The sequence below is a fragment of the Miniopterus natalensis genome, chromosome 1 (assembly GCF_054644295.1).
Source record: "Miniopterus natalensis isolate mMinNat1 chromosome 1, mMinNat1.hap1, whole genome shotgun sequence".
NCBI classification, from domain to species: domain Eukaryota; kingdom Metazoa; phylum Chordata; class Mammalia; order Chiroptera; family Miniopteridae; genus Miniopterus; species Miniopterus natalensis.
This window is the reverse complement of record NC_142081.1, coordinates 194,487,207-194,504,426: the sequence shown is the minus strand read 5'-3', so window position 1 is coordinate 194,504,426 and position 17,220 is coordinate 194,487,207.

Genomic DNA, 17,220 nt, shown 5'->3' with positions numbered 1-17,220 from the left:
ACATTTAGATGGTCTCCAGTATTTAGTTGCCAGCAACAATGGCTAAGAGGATTTCTTTTCCCTCTGCTCCATCTCCTCAAAGCAATTTCCTTGAGCATTTTGGGCTCTCTCTTGCCTCACGCCCTCAGCGCTCAGGCAGACACACCTGTTAGAGACGCAGATATAAGTTTCTTGTTTCGTTTTTGTTTGGTCTGATTTTCTTTTAATTTGCCTTTTTTCTTTTTTTAATTTTTTAAAATTTTCTTTTTGTTTAAAATATTACAGATGTCCCTTTTCTCCCCATTGACCCATTCCACCCCGTCCCACCCCCTCCCCAGTCCCTCTCCCCACCATTGTCCGTGTCCTTGGGTTGTGCATATACGTGTATAAATTCCTTGTTACTCTCTCCCCCTCCACCCACCCGCCCTGCTCCCTCCCTCTGACATTAGTCAGTCTGATCCCTGCTTCCATGTTGTTGATTTAATTTGCCTTCTTTTTTGTACAAAAAGCAGTTGTGCTGGGCATACTGTTCTGCCATGGGCTTTTTGCACTTAATGGAAGGGGGCCCTTCTCGGCCCGCCCGTGCTCTCTGACTCGGTCTCCCAGAGACCGCTCACCATTGGTCACTGTCCAGTCACAGGCAGACTTAGCTGTAGGTTGTAGCTGTAGTTGTCTTGTAGTTATAAACAATTCTGAGATACAATCCTTGATTGTAAGCCTCGAGCTCTGATGCAAGCATTAGTGTGTAGACCACTAGCCAATGGAGTTGTGTGTAGTTTGAATGTTGACGATTCTGAAAGGCTGCACCCACGCACACTCCTGCCAAAGTTTAAGGTGGGCCTCCTTTCTCCCCTCCTAACCTCCCTCTTCACTGCGGCCCGGTGATGTGGGCAGCTTCTGGGTGAAGCTTGTGAAAGGAACACGAGTTCCCAGAAAGGGGGCGCCGTTCCTACTGGCGGGTGTAACCAGAAGGCATGGTGCTGGGCCATCCCCAACTGGGCGTGGCTGGGGCCACCTGGACAGTTACTGAGAGAGAGAAACATCTGACTTGCCCACGCCACTGAGACTTGGGGTCATTTCCACAGCCAAAGCTGCATCTGAGCCAGCGTGGTAGGTGCCGCTGTGCTCGCTTCAGAGGGGGAGAAACTCAGTCCCAGAAGCTAACGAAGAACTCGCTCAAGATCGCCCAGCGGCGAGCGGGCCCGAAGCGAGTCTCGAGGGCCCCAGAGTTCACGCTTTCAGCCGTCATGCTCGTTTGGAGTCGGGACGGCAGATCCACTGTCACCAGCATGTGCTCTTGCAGCTAGCACCTGGGGCGGCCAGTGACCGGGCGTCTTCTCCCCATCCTGCCATTCACTTTCTGTGAACTTGGCCGCATCATTTCAGAGTCCACTCGCAGGGGACGGGCCTGACACCGGTGAATTTTATATTATAAGTGAGGCTTTGCAGATGGGGTTAAATTAAAGGCCTCAAGATGGGGTTCTATCCTGGATTATCCAAGTGGGCTCTGAATGTAACCATGTGTCCTTCCCAGCGAGGCAGAGGGACACTGACACAGGAGCAGAGGGGAAAGCCATGTGATGGTGGAAGAGACTGGAGCAATGCACTTTGAAGAGAGAAATAGCAAGGTGTCAGATTCTTCCCTCGGGAGGGTCCTTGGGAGGAACCAGCCCTGCCAACAACTTGACTCTAGCCCGGTAAACAGGCTTCTCACTCTGGCCTCCAGAGCTGTAGGAAAGGAAATTTGTGTTATTTTAAATCTAGTACAGCAGCAATAGGAAACTAATGCACCCCTAACCTTATTTACCAGTAGTCTTCCTGTGTCAACTGATGGTAATGCCCACCCTTCCAAAGATCCCCAAATGCCCGTTCCAAAAACCTCGAGCTGTCCTTCACCCCTTCCCTTCTCTCACCCTCATCAGAAAATCCCGCCAGTTCAACTTACAAAATTGCTGAACAACCCAGCCATCTACTGTGACCAGCCTGGTTTGATCTGCTCTCGTCTGTCACCTGGATTATGGCCATGGACCCTAAGGAGTCTCCCTGCTTCCACCTTGTCCCATCCCCCATGGCCTCTTTGAAACCAAGCTACTGGAGTTAACTTTTTGTTTTTTATTAGGTACATTCTCAGACATACACGAAGTCTAGAGTGTAGTCCTTTCAAAACAATCAGTCATCTTACTCACATGCTCACAATCCTGCAGTCGCTCCCATGTCGCTCAGAGTAAGAGCCAAACAGCCTGCCCCCAGCCACCCCTCACTCCCCTGCTTTCTTTTCTAACTCCCCTTGCTGTCACCGAGCCTCAGTCACAGTGGCCTACTGGAACATGCCAGGCACATTTCCACCTCAGGGACTTTGCCCCTGCTGTTCCCTCTGCCTGGAAGTCCTTCCTAGCTGTCCACGTAGCTGCCTCCCTCACTCCTGTGTTTGCTCATATCTCACCTCCATGAGCATACCTTGACTTCAGTATCTAAAATTACAGCCTGCACCATAAACTCTAACTCTGCAACCCCTCACGCTGTTCTGTTCTTCCCTTTTATAGTGTCTGATCATCTGCTGACTTATTTGCTTATTAAGTTTATTTCCTATGGCCCATCTCCCACCTGTTAGCACATAAACTCCAGGTGGGCAGGGACTTGTACCTGTTTTCTTCCCTGGCGGATGTGTCCCAGGAACCTAGAACAGAACCTGCAGTCTGGTGGGCACTTAGGAATGAATGACTGAGTGGACAAATAATTGGTTTCTAGCCTGGGGAGGCACAGATTTGAGACAGAGGATGCTCCAAGGTGCTGGGCAGCCAAAAGGAATGACATGTGACCTACAGGAGTTGGAGTATCCAGTGTCAGGTTTTGATCTCAAGAATCCAAAACCAACTATGGCTCACTTAGGTGGAAAAATGGGGAGTAAGGTTGCTGGGAGGCTTTAACAGGATAGCCGATCCTTAGTGTTGCAGTTGTCACATCTGTGGTTTTACTCCTTGCCTCCTTAAGCAGACAGTGAACTTTAGATAGATGCAGAGCACGCAAAATTCCTTTGTGCAACACCCATTGCACTGTACACTGCTCTGCCTGAAACAGGAAACTGGTGTCACCCTGGCACCAGTGCTCCAGTTTACCTCCCCTGCTGCAGGATGTGTAAGGTGAGTGAGGGTGGCTCTTCTCAGGGCTTTCCGAGCACTTTGGATGGATCAATCAGGCTTCCAGCTCAGCTCTCAGGAGTCTCCACCTTGTTTCATTCCAACCACAGATTCTTGCAAGGTGGGCAGTTTGATCCCCAAATGGTGCTGAGGTTCAGAGATCCTGGAGCCAGGCATATAAAACAGGAAAACAAAACTACCTTTCTATCTGTGCATGCTAAGGGGTGTAAATGATAGAAGTAGGTCTGAGAAGATAAACTCCAAATTGCTAACAGTGTCACTTCTAGGGGAGGGGGAGAGAACTGGAAAAGATAAAAGGAGACTCTTATTATTACTGTATTTAGTTTAGTATTACTTTTTTTTTTAATAAATGTTTCCTTGTATAAATTAGTTAATTATCTAAAAGCAAAAATATAATCAGTTTTGAATGAATCAAGTTTGGGACATTGACGGAATCAGAAGTGCAATTGTAGAAAATGTCCGGCAGGAGGAGCCCTGGTACAAATTTGTGGGCTGCTGGAAATTCCTTCAGCAAAAACCGGGACCATCACTGTGGCACAGGCCTGACCAGTCGGCGCGACACCCAGTGGCCTCATCAGGAAAGCACTAGCCTTAGCAACTGGCCAGACGTGTGGGTGCCAAGGGCAGCCACAGCAGGGGTGGGACTAACCCTGCTCATTGTTGCATTTTCAGCCCCTGGCCCAGCGTTTGGCACATAAAAGTTGCTCAATAAATATCCAGTGAATATACGATTGTTCTCTGTTGTTGACCTTTTCTTTAGAGCCTACATTGGCTCCACGTCTTTTTTTGGAGATGTGTTAAGCCTTCTGAGACTTCCTAGCATGCCCTCCCTTACCCCGGACACGGATTCCAGTTAGCGCTGCCTCCTGAGGCTACTTGTCATGCTTCCAGCTTCCATGACCTGCAGACACGCAGGCACCTGGTGGAACAGTGGATCTCTCCCTCGAAGCCAGAACACTCTGGGGAGCCTGGGTGTGGCAGGACCCTACATACACATGCTATGGGGGGGCTGGGAACCAGGGTAAGCACAGAATGGGTTAAGTAAACAGACTCTGGAAAGAAAGGCTGTAGAGGAACAAATTCAGAACTGGCATGTGTCAATGCTATCACCACTGATGTGAATTGTAAGAGTGGGGTTGACTTTTTTTGTTGTTAATTCTCACCTGAGGATACTTTTTTTTTTTTTTGGAGAGAGTGGAAGGGAGTGGAGAAAGGGGGAGAGAGAGAGAGAGAGAGAAACATCGATGTGAGAGAGACACATAGGTGGGTTGCCTCCAGAATGTGCCCCCACCAGGGCCGGGGATCAAACCTGCAACCCATGTACCTGCCCTTGACCAGGAATCAAACCCAAGCCAGGCCAATGCTCTAACCACCGAGCCAAGCTGTCCAGGGCTGGGGCTGACTTCTCAGAGAAGCTCTACCCAACTGGGCACCATCAGACCATGTAACTTGCCTTAACCCAAGTGTGCCCTGCTTTCTCACTCCTCGGGGTCTTGGACATGCTGGTCTCCCTGGATTGATTTCCCTTCCTGGCCTGCCATCCATTTGGCAGACTCTAAGGCCCACCTTAAGCATCACCCCCTCCCTGAGTCCTCTGGCTCCCTCCCCCACAGGAACCTTGGCTGTCCTCCCCTCCTTTGCTCCCCCAGCCATTTGTGAATTCCCCTAACACTGTCCATCTCCACCGTCTGGTCACCGTTTGGGACTGTGGCTTCTTTGAAGACTTACCCACCTTTGCACCCCTGGCCTGGCCATGCCTGGAGAAAGCGGACATTCCACATGTGGTTTTAATGAGAGAATGGATATGTGGAGGAACTTCAGAGAAAAAAGCATGGGGTGGGTGATAATTTCATTTTCTTTTACTGTAACTTTTGCTGGAGGAGGTCAGTGATGGTATGAGATTAAAAGCATCATATTTTTCTGTCTTTATGCTTTATTTCAATTAAACATTTGAAATGGGTGATATATTACTAATATGGGTGAGGAGAGAGGGTGACAAGTGGCATAAGACCTTAGGATACCTAGAAAGGAAGAAAAAGGGTCCCAACTGATTTCCAATTCGTAGTTTGTCTCTGGGCTGATCCCACGGAAGCCCCAGCCAAGGGTGTCTCTCGGGCCAGGCTTGAGAACATTGCGTCTCCTGCTTTTGGGTTGCTGGGTTACCAGGCCCCTTTGTCCCACGAAGCACACTGGCCTGTGACTTAATTAGATGCTGCCATTTTGAGTTCTGCGGAACAGAAAGTGCTTTATTTTTAAAGAATAAAAAAATAGCTTCACTTTTATTTGACTATAAAAGTAGTAACACCGACTCCCTTGAAAAACTTGAAACAATGCAGAAAACCAAGTGTCTTCTGTTACACTACATGCAAAGCAGCAGACTTTTCTCCATGGTCTATTCAAACGTACATTTGTATTTTTAAAGGCATGAGCCTATGTTCCGCATCAGGAATGCAACTGAGAGCAGAACCATCAAGCCGAAGGTTCTAGGCTTTTTACATGTTAAATGCTGATTTCAGACATAAAGTTGCCTCCTTCCCCTCCAGCCTAATTTCTACAACACTGTCTGAGCAGTCATTCTAAGCCAGGATCGGATCCTGATTACAAAGCCCCCCGCCCCCCGCCCCCCGTCCCCAAGTCAGAAGCATCAGTGCAAAATTAATCCAGATTCAAAACCTTTTCATTTGCCCCCAAACTGCCTTCCTAGTCTCAGGTCCCCAGAGACCCCCTGGCTCTCTAGGTGCCTCCTCTCGCTTCCCTTTTCTCAGGAGAAGCCTCTGCATTCGGTACATTGGCTCACTTCCTCCTCGAAGCCCCACTTGCCCTCCTTTCAGATGTATTTGTTTTTATGTCTCTCTTGAGGACAGTGACTTTATCGCGTTGTCTTTGTGTCTGTCACAATGCTTCACCCTGACCAACCGGGGCCCAGTGAACATTTGATAAGTGAAGGAATCAACCCTGAATTTGCACTTAATGAAGTGAGTTCAAGGGCACACAGTTAGTGAGCCCTGTTCAGGTGTTACTTCCTAGCAGTGTGGTTGCCACCAGAGTTGTTTGATAATCTACAGAGTTGTTTGACTATCTGCCAATCAAGTGCTTTCCAATCTAGGTCAAGAGGTTACTGTGCAGTAGGCACTGCGCTTAGCACTTTCACACGGGCCCTGTTTAACGCTCACCCAACTCCAGGAGGTCAGTTCTACTCTTCTCCTGTCTTATAGAGGAGCAAAGATGAAAGTAGAGAGCTTTCGTTACTTGGCCAAGGTGACGTGACTTTCTGTCCCTGAGAGTGTTCCCTGGTCGGGGCAGTGAGGGTAGCGGTCGCCTTAGCAGAGGCAGTGACACATCAACTCTGTTTCTCCATCGGTTGGCATGTTCTGCGCCGGCATCATGCCCAGCACGCAGTGGGTGCTTATTGCATATCTGCTGAGTGAGTGAATAAATGACAAGCATTTAAAAATATATATATTTTTATTGATTTCATAGAGAGGAAGGGAGAGAGAGAGAGAGACATCAGTGAGAAAGGAACACCTATCAGCTGCCTCCTGCACACCCTCTATTGGGGATAGAGCCTAAATCCTGGACATGTGCCCTGAACAAGAACCCAACCAGCAACCTCCTGGTGCATGGAACACACTCTCAACCAACTGAGCCACACCGGCCAGGCGATGACAAGCATTTGACCACAAGAGAAATGCGCGGGGAAGGCCTGAGAGCACAAGAGAGAGAACAGGGCAGGCTCATGGGCAAAGTAAGTTCTAGTCCTTCCTGTTCCGTTCTGAGTCTCTGCAACAGCCACCGATAGAGTTGGTTGTTTTTTTTCTAGCATGAAAGACTTGTCACCAGGGGACTTTCCTTAGAGGAAGTGGACACCATGGTGATAAAGATACTGACAGCTCAATAAGTCTGAAACACAAGTGCCTCTGACTCCTGGTAGGGGCACTTACAATGTCCAAAGATTAAGCACCTGAATTAATCTGAAATATATCACTTATAAATTATATAACATATACTCATGTGACAGGGGTTAAAGTTTCTTTTTCCTTAAGTTTCTTTTCCTAGGCCTTTATGCCCATACACTGCCTTTGATTCCGGATGAAGCAATTAAGGGGGTGACACAGCCTTGGACAATATGGCCAAGAGGAACAGTCAGGCCGACCCAACCAGGATTCAAGATATCATCTTATCGAGACATCGCCAGATGACCAAGAACAATAGCTGACGCCCGTGGACCTCGGGGGCTGCACAATAGCTGCATTCCTTTCCCAGCCTCAGTTTACCCCATTTCCCTATAAAACCCTATCCCTCAGGCCATTCCTTAAGACAGGCTTTGGATGCTCGTATGCTCCCTGTCTTCTTGGTTGGCCAGCCTTCTCAATAAACGCCTTGTATGATTCAACCCTGCCTCCGTTGAATTGGACACAGGCAGCCCGAGCCCCCCAGCGTTTCCCGGTAACACTCCCACAGGAAGGGGGCCGAAATCTCCAGGGGCTCTGACTCCATCGCAGGCCCACCTGGCTCCTTTTAACCCTGCCAGTGTCCCCCCAAAGCTTCAGTGGCAACAGGATGAACTAGAAGCCCGATTTGAAAAGGAATTTCAGACCCTGGAGAGAAGCTTAATGAGGCCTGTGAGCCCTTCCTCGGGGAGGGAACTGCTGTGCCTGGGGCGAGTGTTAAGTTAAGGAGGTGGGACATGCACGGGGGTCAGGGTGTGAGGACACATACGGGGGGACCTGGATTCGAGGCCTCTGACAGTGCTGGTAAATAAAAAAGGAGACAGAGAATGAGAAAAAAAAGTCCTAAAAGCATTCCTGAATATAAGTTGATTTAAAATACATATCTGAAGGCCCAGGACTGTGATAAAAACCATGGCAACTCTCTTCTGTGGGGTCAAAGACATGAGGTGGGAGTGAGCACATCCTGGCTGCCCGATAGGCCGCGTGTCTGAAACGCACATTACTGCCCTTGTTATGGACTGAACTGTGCCCCCCAAAGTCTACGTTTTGTTAGGGCAGCCCTAGCAAACCAGTGAATTCTTCAAACGTAAGGTACAGAGCAGGCGTGTGCGGGAGTGGAAGCCAGCTTTCTCGATGCCTTCTCTCCTGCGATCATAAAGAAAAGCTGATGTTGGCCCAGGACGCTGAGTAGATGTGAGGCACAGAAGACCATCACTCGGGGAGTGCTCATGGCCCCCCCCCGCAGTCCCGAGCAGAGCCCATCCAGCTCCTCATTCTTATTCCATTTATTGACTCTCTCTGAATTCCTAAGCGCAGGGAAGCGGGACTCGTGATAATGAATCTTCAGGGAAGACTTGGCAGTCGCTGGAACTTAACGATCAGGCTTTTGAGACGCAGAGCTCAGCTTTGTATTTCACCAGAGACTTTTGGTGCCAAGGAACAGGGGAAACTGGAACACAGCACTGGCCAGCAGGGCACGAGTACTGCTGAGAAGTGGAAGCCTCCATTGTAAGGCCTGGGGAGGGTCCCAAATATCCACATTAATAACCAGGGAAGCAGGTTCCAGAGTCCAAACTATGCTGATACCAGTACAGCCGTTCACAACTCGCAATAATGTGTTTGTATTGTCCTGGCAGAGTGTATTTAAGACATGTCCCAAAATAAGAAATGAGTAAGTATTAAATCACTTTACTTAGCATTTTAGGAATTAGTTGTTCTCTTTCCCCAAAAGGTGTGGATTGCAGTTGGTTTTCTGAAGAATATTTGTTCATTTGTTATGTTATTTTTGTCCTTTGAAAGTTTTATTGTTACGTAGCTATTAAGGATAGCTCTTGAAATTACCCAAAATGTTCCCTGAAATGCTGTATTTGAGAAAAATGCGTGCAGACAAGCCAGTGTAAGTGTGTGTTTCCATCCTGTGCAGAAGTAGAAGAGGTTCATGCAGCTTGTACCAGCTACACCTGCAGGGTTTGCTTATACAAATGTGACAACTCTAAGACAGTGCTTGTAAGATTTTACTCTTTGGAAATAGCAAGCACACAGTTAAAAAGCTCTCAGAAGAACACATTAAGCTTGTTTGGATTCTGTGACACAGAGATCTGTACAGAATTATAATCAGAATGAAGATTTTGTTTCCAATGGCTGCTATTAATAGAACGTAGAGAGGGAGAGAAGGAGAGATGCTTACTTCTGACCCTCATTGACTGATAATTAAACCAGTAATTGTTCCCTGTATGTGTGTGATGGAAACACACGGGTGCTTTGGGATTACAGAGTGGGGAGTCTAATGCAGTCTAGCCTCAGGGAACAAAAAAGTGGAACCAAAACGATAAGGGCTATTTAGTCAGAGGAGAGGCAGGAACATGAGGGGGTGAGTTGGAAGTATTTCCAGGGAGGGAGACTAGTACGAATAAAAGTTATGTTCTCAGCTACTGAGTTTGTCTTACATGTTTGCACTTCGTTTACTTAACAAATTTATATAGTCATTGATTTCTTGCTCAGCCAATAGTAATTGATTATCTTGATTAGGAGCCCTAGGAGACTCAGTGACTGTTCAACATATTACATGTAAGGACAGGAGGCTGAACTTGGCCCTGCAGCTGCGCCCTCCTCCAAGGAGTTGCCAAACAAGGCTGCTATCAATAAGCACAGGCACAGATCGGAAATTGCTATCACTGGTTACCAATTAGGTTGTCAGGTTTGCACCAGAGGCCTACCCTGTCAAAGATGAGGTGGGTGGGCCCCAGAGGCCATCACATTCAGATGGGTAACCTTGCCTGGAAATAAAGGCGGCCCAAGAATGTTCTGCTCTTAGCAGTCGTATCAGAAGCTCTTCTTTCCCGACAGGGGTTGATGGGACCCTAGGAGATGGAAAGAGGAATGTCCAGGCAGATAGATAGGGAATAAATAAACTCGGCCATGCTCACTCATTTATCCGTGGCTGCTTTCGAGCTACAATGGCAGAGGTGACCGACTGTGACAAAGACTGTATGGTCAGCAAAGCTGAAAGTGTTTATGATCTGGCGCTGCACAGAAAATGTTTGCTGACCTAGGACACAGAGTCCACAGTCAGTGGCTATACTGGGAAAGTAAGGAACCATCTGCTTGGTGCCTCATGGCATCACTCCCTTCACAGACCCACAGTACAAGCAGGTAATATTTCTTTTAGGGTTTTGCTTGGCGGTGGGCTGTGAAAGAATTTACAACTAAAAGAAGAGATACAGAGAGGAAGTTTATTTTACTTCGCCCCCAAGGGGAAGGGAAAGGGCTGGTACATTGTTAATCGATACAAGGGCAGGGAACAAAAGGGCCGCCTGCTCTTTTAAGCAGGTGCTGTTGCTAGGAGATAAGAAGGAGAAGGGTTTGGGTTGTGCCTTGAAGTTGAGCAGATGCCAGGGAAGTTGTCTTGAAAAGTTTGCTTTCCAGGAGATAGTCCAGCTGATGTCCTAGGGAGGTGTCTTATCAATATTTCTCCCAAGCCTGTAAAACAGACTTAGAGCAAAAGTTATAGAGTTCAAAAGAGGCCTATTTGAATGGGAGGGGGAGGGAACTTTCCACTCAGTAGAGACTCCTCGGTGTGAATTATCACAGAGCTGTGAAAACAGCAGGGAGGAGGGGCATGCAAGAATGTAGCCTTGAGAGTAGCTTATCTTGTCTGCAGTTTGAATAGAGGGGCTGCTTGAATCAGGGGAGCCAACAATCGTGGGGGTTTATCACCAGGTGCTTCTCATAAATCGTGAAAGGCCACAGCAAAAAAAAATAAAAAAAATAAAGAGGCCTTTTCCTGCCCTTGCCATTTCCCCCCAACATCCTCAGCTCTGCGGTTACAGCTGTGAAAAGCCAGTGAGAAGCGGTGTCTCAGAGAGTAGGAGGCAAAGGTCTTTTCCCCCCAGGCTTTTGTGGAGCTGTTTTCCTGGGAGAAGCCAAGAGTTGCGCAGAGAGCTGAGGTCTCTGGCCTTCTTTTCTTTCTCAGTCGTTGGCTGAAGGCTGCTCCCAGGGAGGATGAGCTCCCCTGACACTGCCGGACTGCAGAGCAGTTGCGGGAAGTCAGCGAAGGCTTTGGGGCCTCCCACGGGGAGGTGGGCAGGTGCGCTCAGACAGGACAGTTGCCAAGGTGGTAACAGCAGGCACCAGCCTTTTCTGCTACCGTCGGGTTTTTCTCACTTGATTTAGATGCTTCCCAGTTGAGGGATTGGGTTGTATTCAGTTCTTTTACTTTATTCAGGGCTCCTTTCTAGAATCCTTTCAAATTTGCCTCTACTTAAAAATTCCTTCTTGCTACGGTTCTGCCTAAATTCACGGCCAATTTACTACACTTTCTTATTTTTTTTCACAGCAAAGAATACCTTTGAAAAGATCTTCTTTAATGAAAACAAAAGAGTTTTCCTATTTAATATGATGCCCAATTTGAAATGGAGCAGATGCATTGTTCACCAGCAAATGCCAGTAAAGGACCTGAGGCAATCCTTTTCTCCTCCTTCAGATGGAAGACTTTAATATGTACCTCTGCTCAGAACTAGAGAGATGTTTATTAATTATTTGTGAACGAGAGCAGGAAGAGTAAGATACAGAGCTCTATCCGGAGCTGTGGTCAACCTGGCAGCCACTAGTCACTTGCAGCTACGCAGCATCTGACATGCGACTATCCCAACTGAGATGTGCTGTAAGTGTAAACAAACACCACACATCAAAATCTTAGTACAAAGAGAATATAATGTAAAATATCAAATTAATAATGTCTTTATTCATTATATTCTGAAAAAATGTTTTAGATAGGTTGAGTTAAATGAAATATATTATTAAAATCAATTGCACCTGTTTCCCTTTTGCTTTTAAAGAAATATGACTACTAGAGGAATTTAAAATTAGATCCTACATGTAAAATTATATCCCACGTGTAAGTCTGCATGGCTTACATTATATTTCTATTGGACGGTGATGATCTGGAAATAATTATTGTGTGGTCCACCATGAACTACAATATGATTCAAAAGTCCACAAATGCTAGCTTTCAGGACAGTTAAGTTACTTCTCAATTGTTGAACAGAGTGTGATTTAAAAATAAAACCATGTGCACCTGTCCCCAATTTACTTGTCACACTAAATGCTTTCATTCACCAATTAGGGCAAGTCATGTCATCTCACCGAGTCTGTTTCCTAACTTGAAGGAAACAAAATTCAGTAATAAAGATTGGTGACTTATTGATAACTGTATAAGGTGAAAGGAAGGTAGAGTCTCTATTTTTGCATGCTTTTGAAAAACTACCTACAAACTAAAAAAGCAAGCAAACAAAAAACAACAACCCCAAACACCCAAACACATGAAACAACAGAATAAATGCAGATGCGTATTAATTACAGCCCTGTGATCCCAGTTATGTTTGTATAAAAATCCAAGCCCTGGATTTTAAAAGTGCACCTTCAGGTCTTGTGAATGTGCTGAGAGATCAGAGGTGACAGCATTAGCCCACAGTGATGGAGGATTTCCTCTGTGCCTGGAGCAGCTCTAAGCATTTCCTGTGCCTCACCTCATTTGAGCCTCACAATGCAATTTACAAGTTAATAATATCCCACCTCAATTTTTAAGTGAAATAACTTAGGGGTGAAAAACAGGAAAATAATTCACCAAGCTGCCACATCTAGGAAATTATGGAGCCAGGACTCAAACCCTCAGAAGTGGCCCTAGAACTTGCATGGGTAACCACCATGCAGGACTATCTGTTGGCAACGAAATGGCAGCAGGTGTAAGACTGGTCAAGTCAAACCGGACCTGGGTTCGGCAACTTCGGTACCTGAGTTCAGGCTAAGAAAGAATTCAGAGCCAAGACTCAAACCATAAGATAAAGTTTATTTGGAAAGTCACAGAGGTAGAAGAAGTGAGATGTAGACGAAATGGGCTCAGGAAACAAGCTACAGAGGCAAGAGAAGGGCCCTTGGAGCTTAGGAAAGAGAAAGAGAGAGAATTCTCTGAGTCTTTCATCTTGAGGGGTTTTAAAGGTGGGGAGTTTAGAGGAGGTCCCAGGGGAGGATCCCATCAGTTATCAAGGTGTGTTCTTTCCGGGTTATGGTCTCCAGTGATTGGTTGGTGCCAGGGCAGAGGGTCATTAGTCACCGCAGCTGGTCCTGAGGTCAGCCGTGGTGTCACTTGTCTAGTTTTGTTGCTTTTCTGGGCCTGGACCTGAAACACAGCTGAGGCCTAGATGTTACCCGTAGGGACCGGTCATGCAAGGGGTGCATAGGAGTCACACGAGGCCATTCTTCATCCCCTTGTTCCTCCTCTAAGGGGCTCTAACCGCATGACTAGCAACGTGCCAGGGGAGGAAAAGTCAGAGGAGGGTCCAAACTGCATGACCAAGGATATGAAAGGTCAGGGGATCGAAACTGCTACAGGAGGAGAGGCCACCCTGGGGGTGAGGTCCTTGTTGTCCCAGTTTTACCCATGGCGAGGCACGTTGGGCTTTCCACCCTGGCGGCCCTCTGCACCTGGCCTGCTGTGCTTGCCCCGCTCATGCCCGTCTGGCTGCCTCCCACACATCCGTACCATTACTATTTACCAGAATCGTCACCATCAGCTTCTTCTTCATCTTCCCCTCTTCTCTCCTCCCCTCCCATTCTCTCCGAAAGGTCTAATTCATGCATCTTTTTTAATTACAAAGAATTAAGAAACGTATTACTTGAATAACACATGTACATGATACTCATTGCTTCTTTAGTCATGTTATGCCTGTGTTCTTGTCTCTCTTTTCTCATCACAATGTATAAAATCCAGCATTTCTTATTTTTCACCTATCATACTAGTTCCTCTCCTATAACACGTATAAGAATGCATGGCAATGTGGCTGCTGGGGGAGGTGGCTTGGGTAAAACCAGAAAAGGAATTGCTACCAGTTTTAAATGTGTGAAGGAGCTTTAGTTGTATCCTTAGAGCAATAGGGATTAAATGCAGATTTAAAAACTTGGACAAGGGACGTGTATGATCAGATATGTACTTCAATCATTAATTCATTCAACAAATATTATTTCTATCTTTGGGTGCCAGGCACTATTCTAGGTGCAAGGATTTTTTCAGGGAATAGCCAAAAATCCATGTCCAGTTGGAGTGCACATTCTAGGTAAACAATAAATAGTTTCTATAAAGAAGGAAATTGTATTTTAGAAGGCAATGCAGGTTATAAGAAAAATATAGCAGGAAAGAGATATAGAACGTGGGGCTGGTGCAATGATGGTAAATAAGGACGCCTGGAATGGCTTCCCTGAGAAGATGACATTTGAACAAAGATTTAACGTTGTGGACGCGTCCATCCAAATTGGGATCCATGGAAAGAATATTTCAGGCAGAAGGAACAGCTACACGTCAAGTTACTGAGCCTGATATATGCCCAGCTTTATCTGCCAGGTATATAAGAGACAGGAACATGGCAATAAACAGATCCCCACCAACAGTCACACAGAGCTACAGAAACGACCACAGAATACAGAATCACTGTGGATGGAGAGACATGGGTTTGGTATATTGAAAGTGTGTATAGGTTCTGTATGCACATACACATGTGTGTGTGTATCTTTTCAAGTATTCAGCCTAAAATTTCAGATCTGTATTTGAAAGTGTGCTTCAAAAATAAGGTCAAGAACTATTACAGAAGGAAAATAGCCTTTGGGAGTTAGAAAAGGGAAATTAGGTGCCAGATCATTTCCACAGCCTCTGGGTAAGTGTGGTAGTGGGTGGACCTTGGGATGACAGGGGATTTTCTAGAGTGAACAAGAATGCAGTGTGGAGACAGGGGGTAGCTGGTTTCTGAGTCAACTAGGAGGTTTATGAGCAATCAGTAATCCAGCAGAGAGACACTGATAAGAAGAGGAATATGGAGGGTCTCTTTATGTATGCAGTCAGAAAGGCCTCAGGGCTACAGGTGGCTGCACGGCCAATGGCAAAGATACCCGCTTTGGAACTACAGAGAGAGGAGGCAGGGGTGGGCCCTCATGGTAATAAAGATACAGAGGTGGTGCAAGGAGGGAAGAGCACCCCAGCGCCCAGCCACCTCCAGGGCTCCCGGGGCCCTCTGCAGCACACTGTGAAAAACCACGGGACCAGCCTCCCTTAGTCTCCACCGGCTCTGACTTGAACACTCCAATGAGTCTTCTTGGGACAAGCCTCCTGCAAACTGATTTCTACTAAAGAACAACATTTTTCTGACACAGGCACCTCCTTCCAGGGGCATCCTCGTGAACAAGAAAGATACACCCAGAGAGTCTAGAAATCAGCAAGCAAGCCCAACAACAAGGCAGGCATTGTCCTGCGGGGAAAACAGCCAGGTCACCCAGTGGATTGGCAGGGGCCTGTTGCTGAAGATGCTGTGCAGGTGGAGTTCCCTGAAACTTGGGGCAAGTCTGAATCTTAATCAGCCCTGGTCCCAAGCACCCAGCCTCATGTCCAGTCAACAGTAAATCCCACGGGGATGTGCCTAGGTGGAGAAGAGGCTAGTGAAGAATCCAAGGCCTGACCACCATGGCTGTAGCTACGAGGGCTCCTAAAGGAAACTGGATTGCCAGCCAGTGGCAACCAGAAAGGGGTCAACCTTGGTTCGGTACTCGCTTACTTACAAGGCACTGTGGCTTGTAATTTCTGTCATCTTCTTTGGTTCTCACCACACTTTAATGGGGGGTAAATTTATAATCCTTATTTGAGTGACCAGGACGCTGAAGTTCATAGAGGTTAAGTGTTTCATTCAAGATCACAGAGTGATGCCAAAATATGAACCCAAAAATGCCTGACTCCCAAATGTATGCTGATTTCAACAAACCAAGTGGGTTCCCTCAAGGAGTCTCAAGTTAGTTTGATAATTTTTCATTCAAACATCTATGTTTTTAAAAAAAACCTGGGATATATCCAGATGTTTGAAAATTAAGCAACACATTTCTAAGTAACAATCAAATTAGAAAATATATTTTACGTACATGATAATGAAAGGAGAGATATCAAAACTTAAAAGCTGCAGCTAAAGCACTACTCAGAGGAGAAATTATAGTACTAAATATATGTGTAAAAAAATGAGCTTAAAAAAATCAGTGATCTAAACTTCCATTGCAGGAAGCTGATTTTATAAATCCAAAGAAATTATAAGGAATTTCTATATATCTAATAATAAAGAGAACAAAAAACACATAGACTTAAATAGAAAATCAACAAAGATAAAGGTTGGTTCTTTGAGAGAGTAATAAAAGTGATAATTCTGACCAAGACAAAGAAAGAGAAATGAACAAAGTGAACTGCCAGTACCAGGAACAATACGTATTTTGACTGCCTGCTACAGATGTGAGACACTGAGCATGAACAGCAGGAGGGGGAGGAAGAAGATGGAGAAAAAGTATCTATTTTGAAGCCATCCAGAAAAATCACATTCTCGATTCTATTGTATTCAAGTTAATCCAACATGCATTTGTTTGAAGAGAGCATAAGGCACTATCAGTTTGGGATTATAGGTCTAGAAAGATAAAGTGCATGTACTTTGGAGTCAGACAGAGCTCAGTTCAAATTCAGCCTCTACCTCGAACTCAATGCATGACTTTGGGTGAATTATATTAACCTCTCTTCCATTTTCTTCTCTAACAAATACCAACCTCATAGAGCTGTTAGAAGGGTTAGAGGTAAAGAACCAAGCACATGGGTAGCTTACATCCTGCAGAATATTTTCGCCAACATGACCCATAACTATGACCCAAACCCATGATAGTTTATCAGTAAAAAGGGTACAATAATATATCCTGAGACAAGGCGATTCATTTGGAAATGTAAAGTGCTCTGAAAAGCTTGGCTATCTACCTTTCCTTACTTGCCTGTTTCAGTTAGAGAGGTTTGGTGTAGTCATTCTTCAATAGAAAGGATGTTGCCAACATATAAACATCATATGAAAATTAAAATAACAATGTAAAATTTTCATTTTAATTTTATATAATAATTCTTTTCTTGAATATTAATATATCAAAATAAAAATAAAAACTATGCCTATAACACAAGTTATTTTAATATTTTTAAAAATATATCTTTATTGATTTCAAAGAGAGGGAGAGATAGAAACATCAGTGATGAGAGAGTCATTGGTCAGCTGCCTCCTGCATGCCCCCTGTTGGGGATG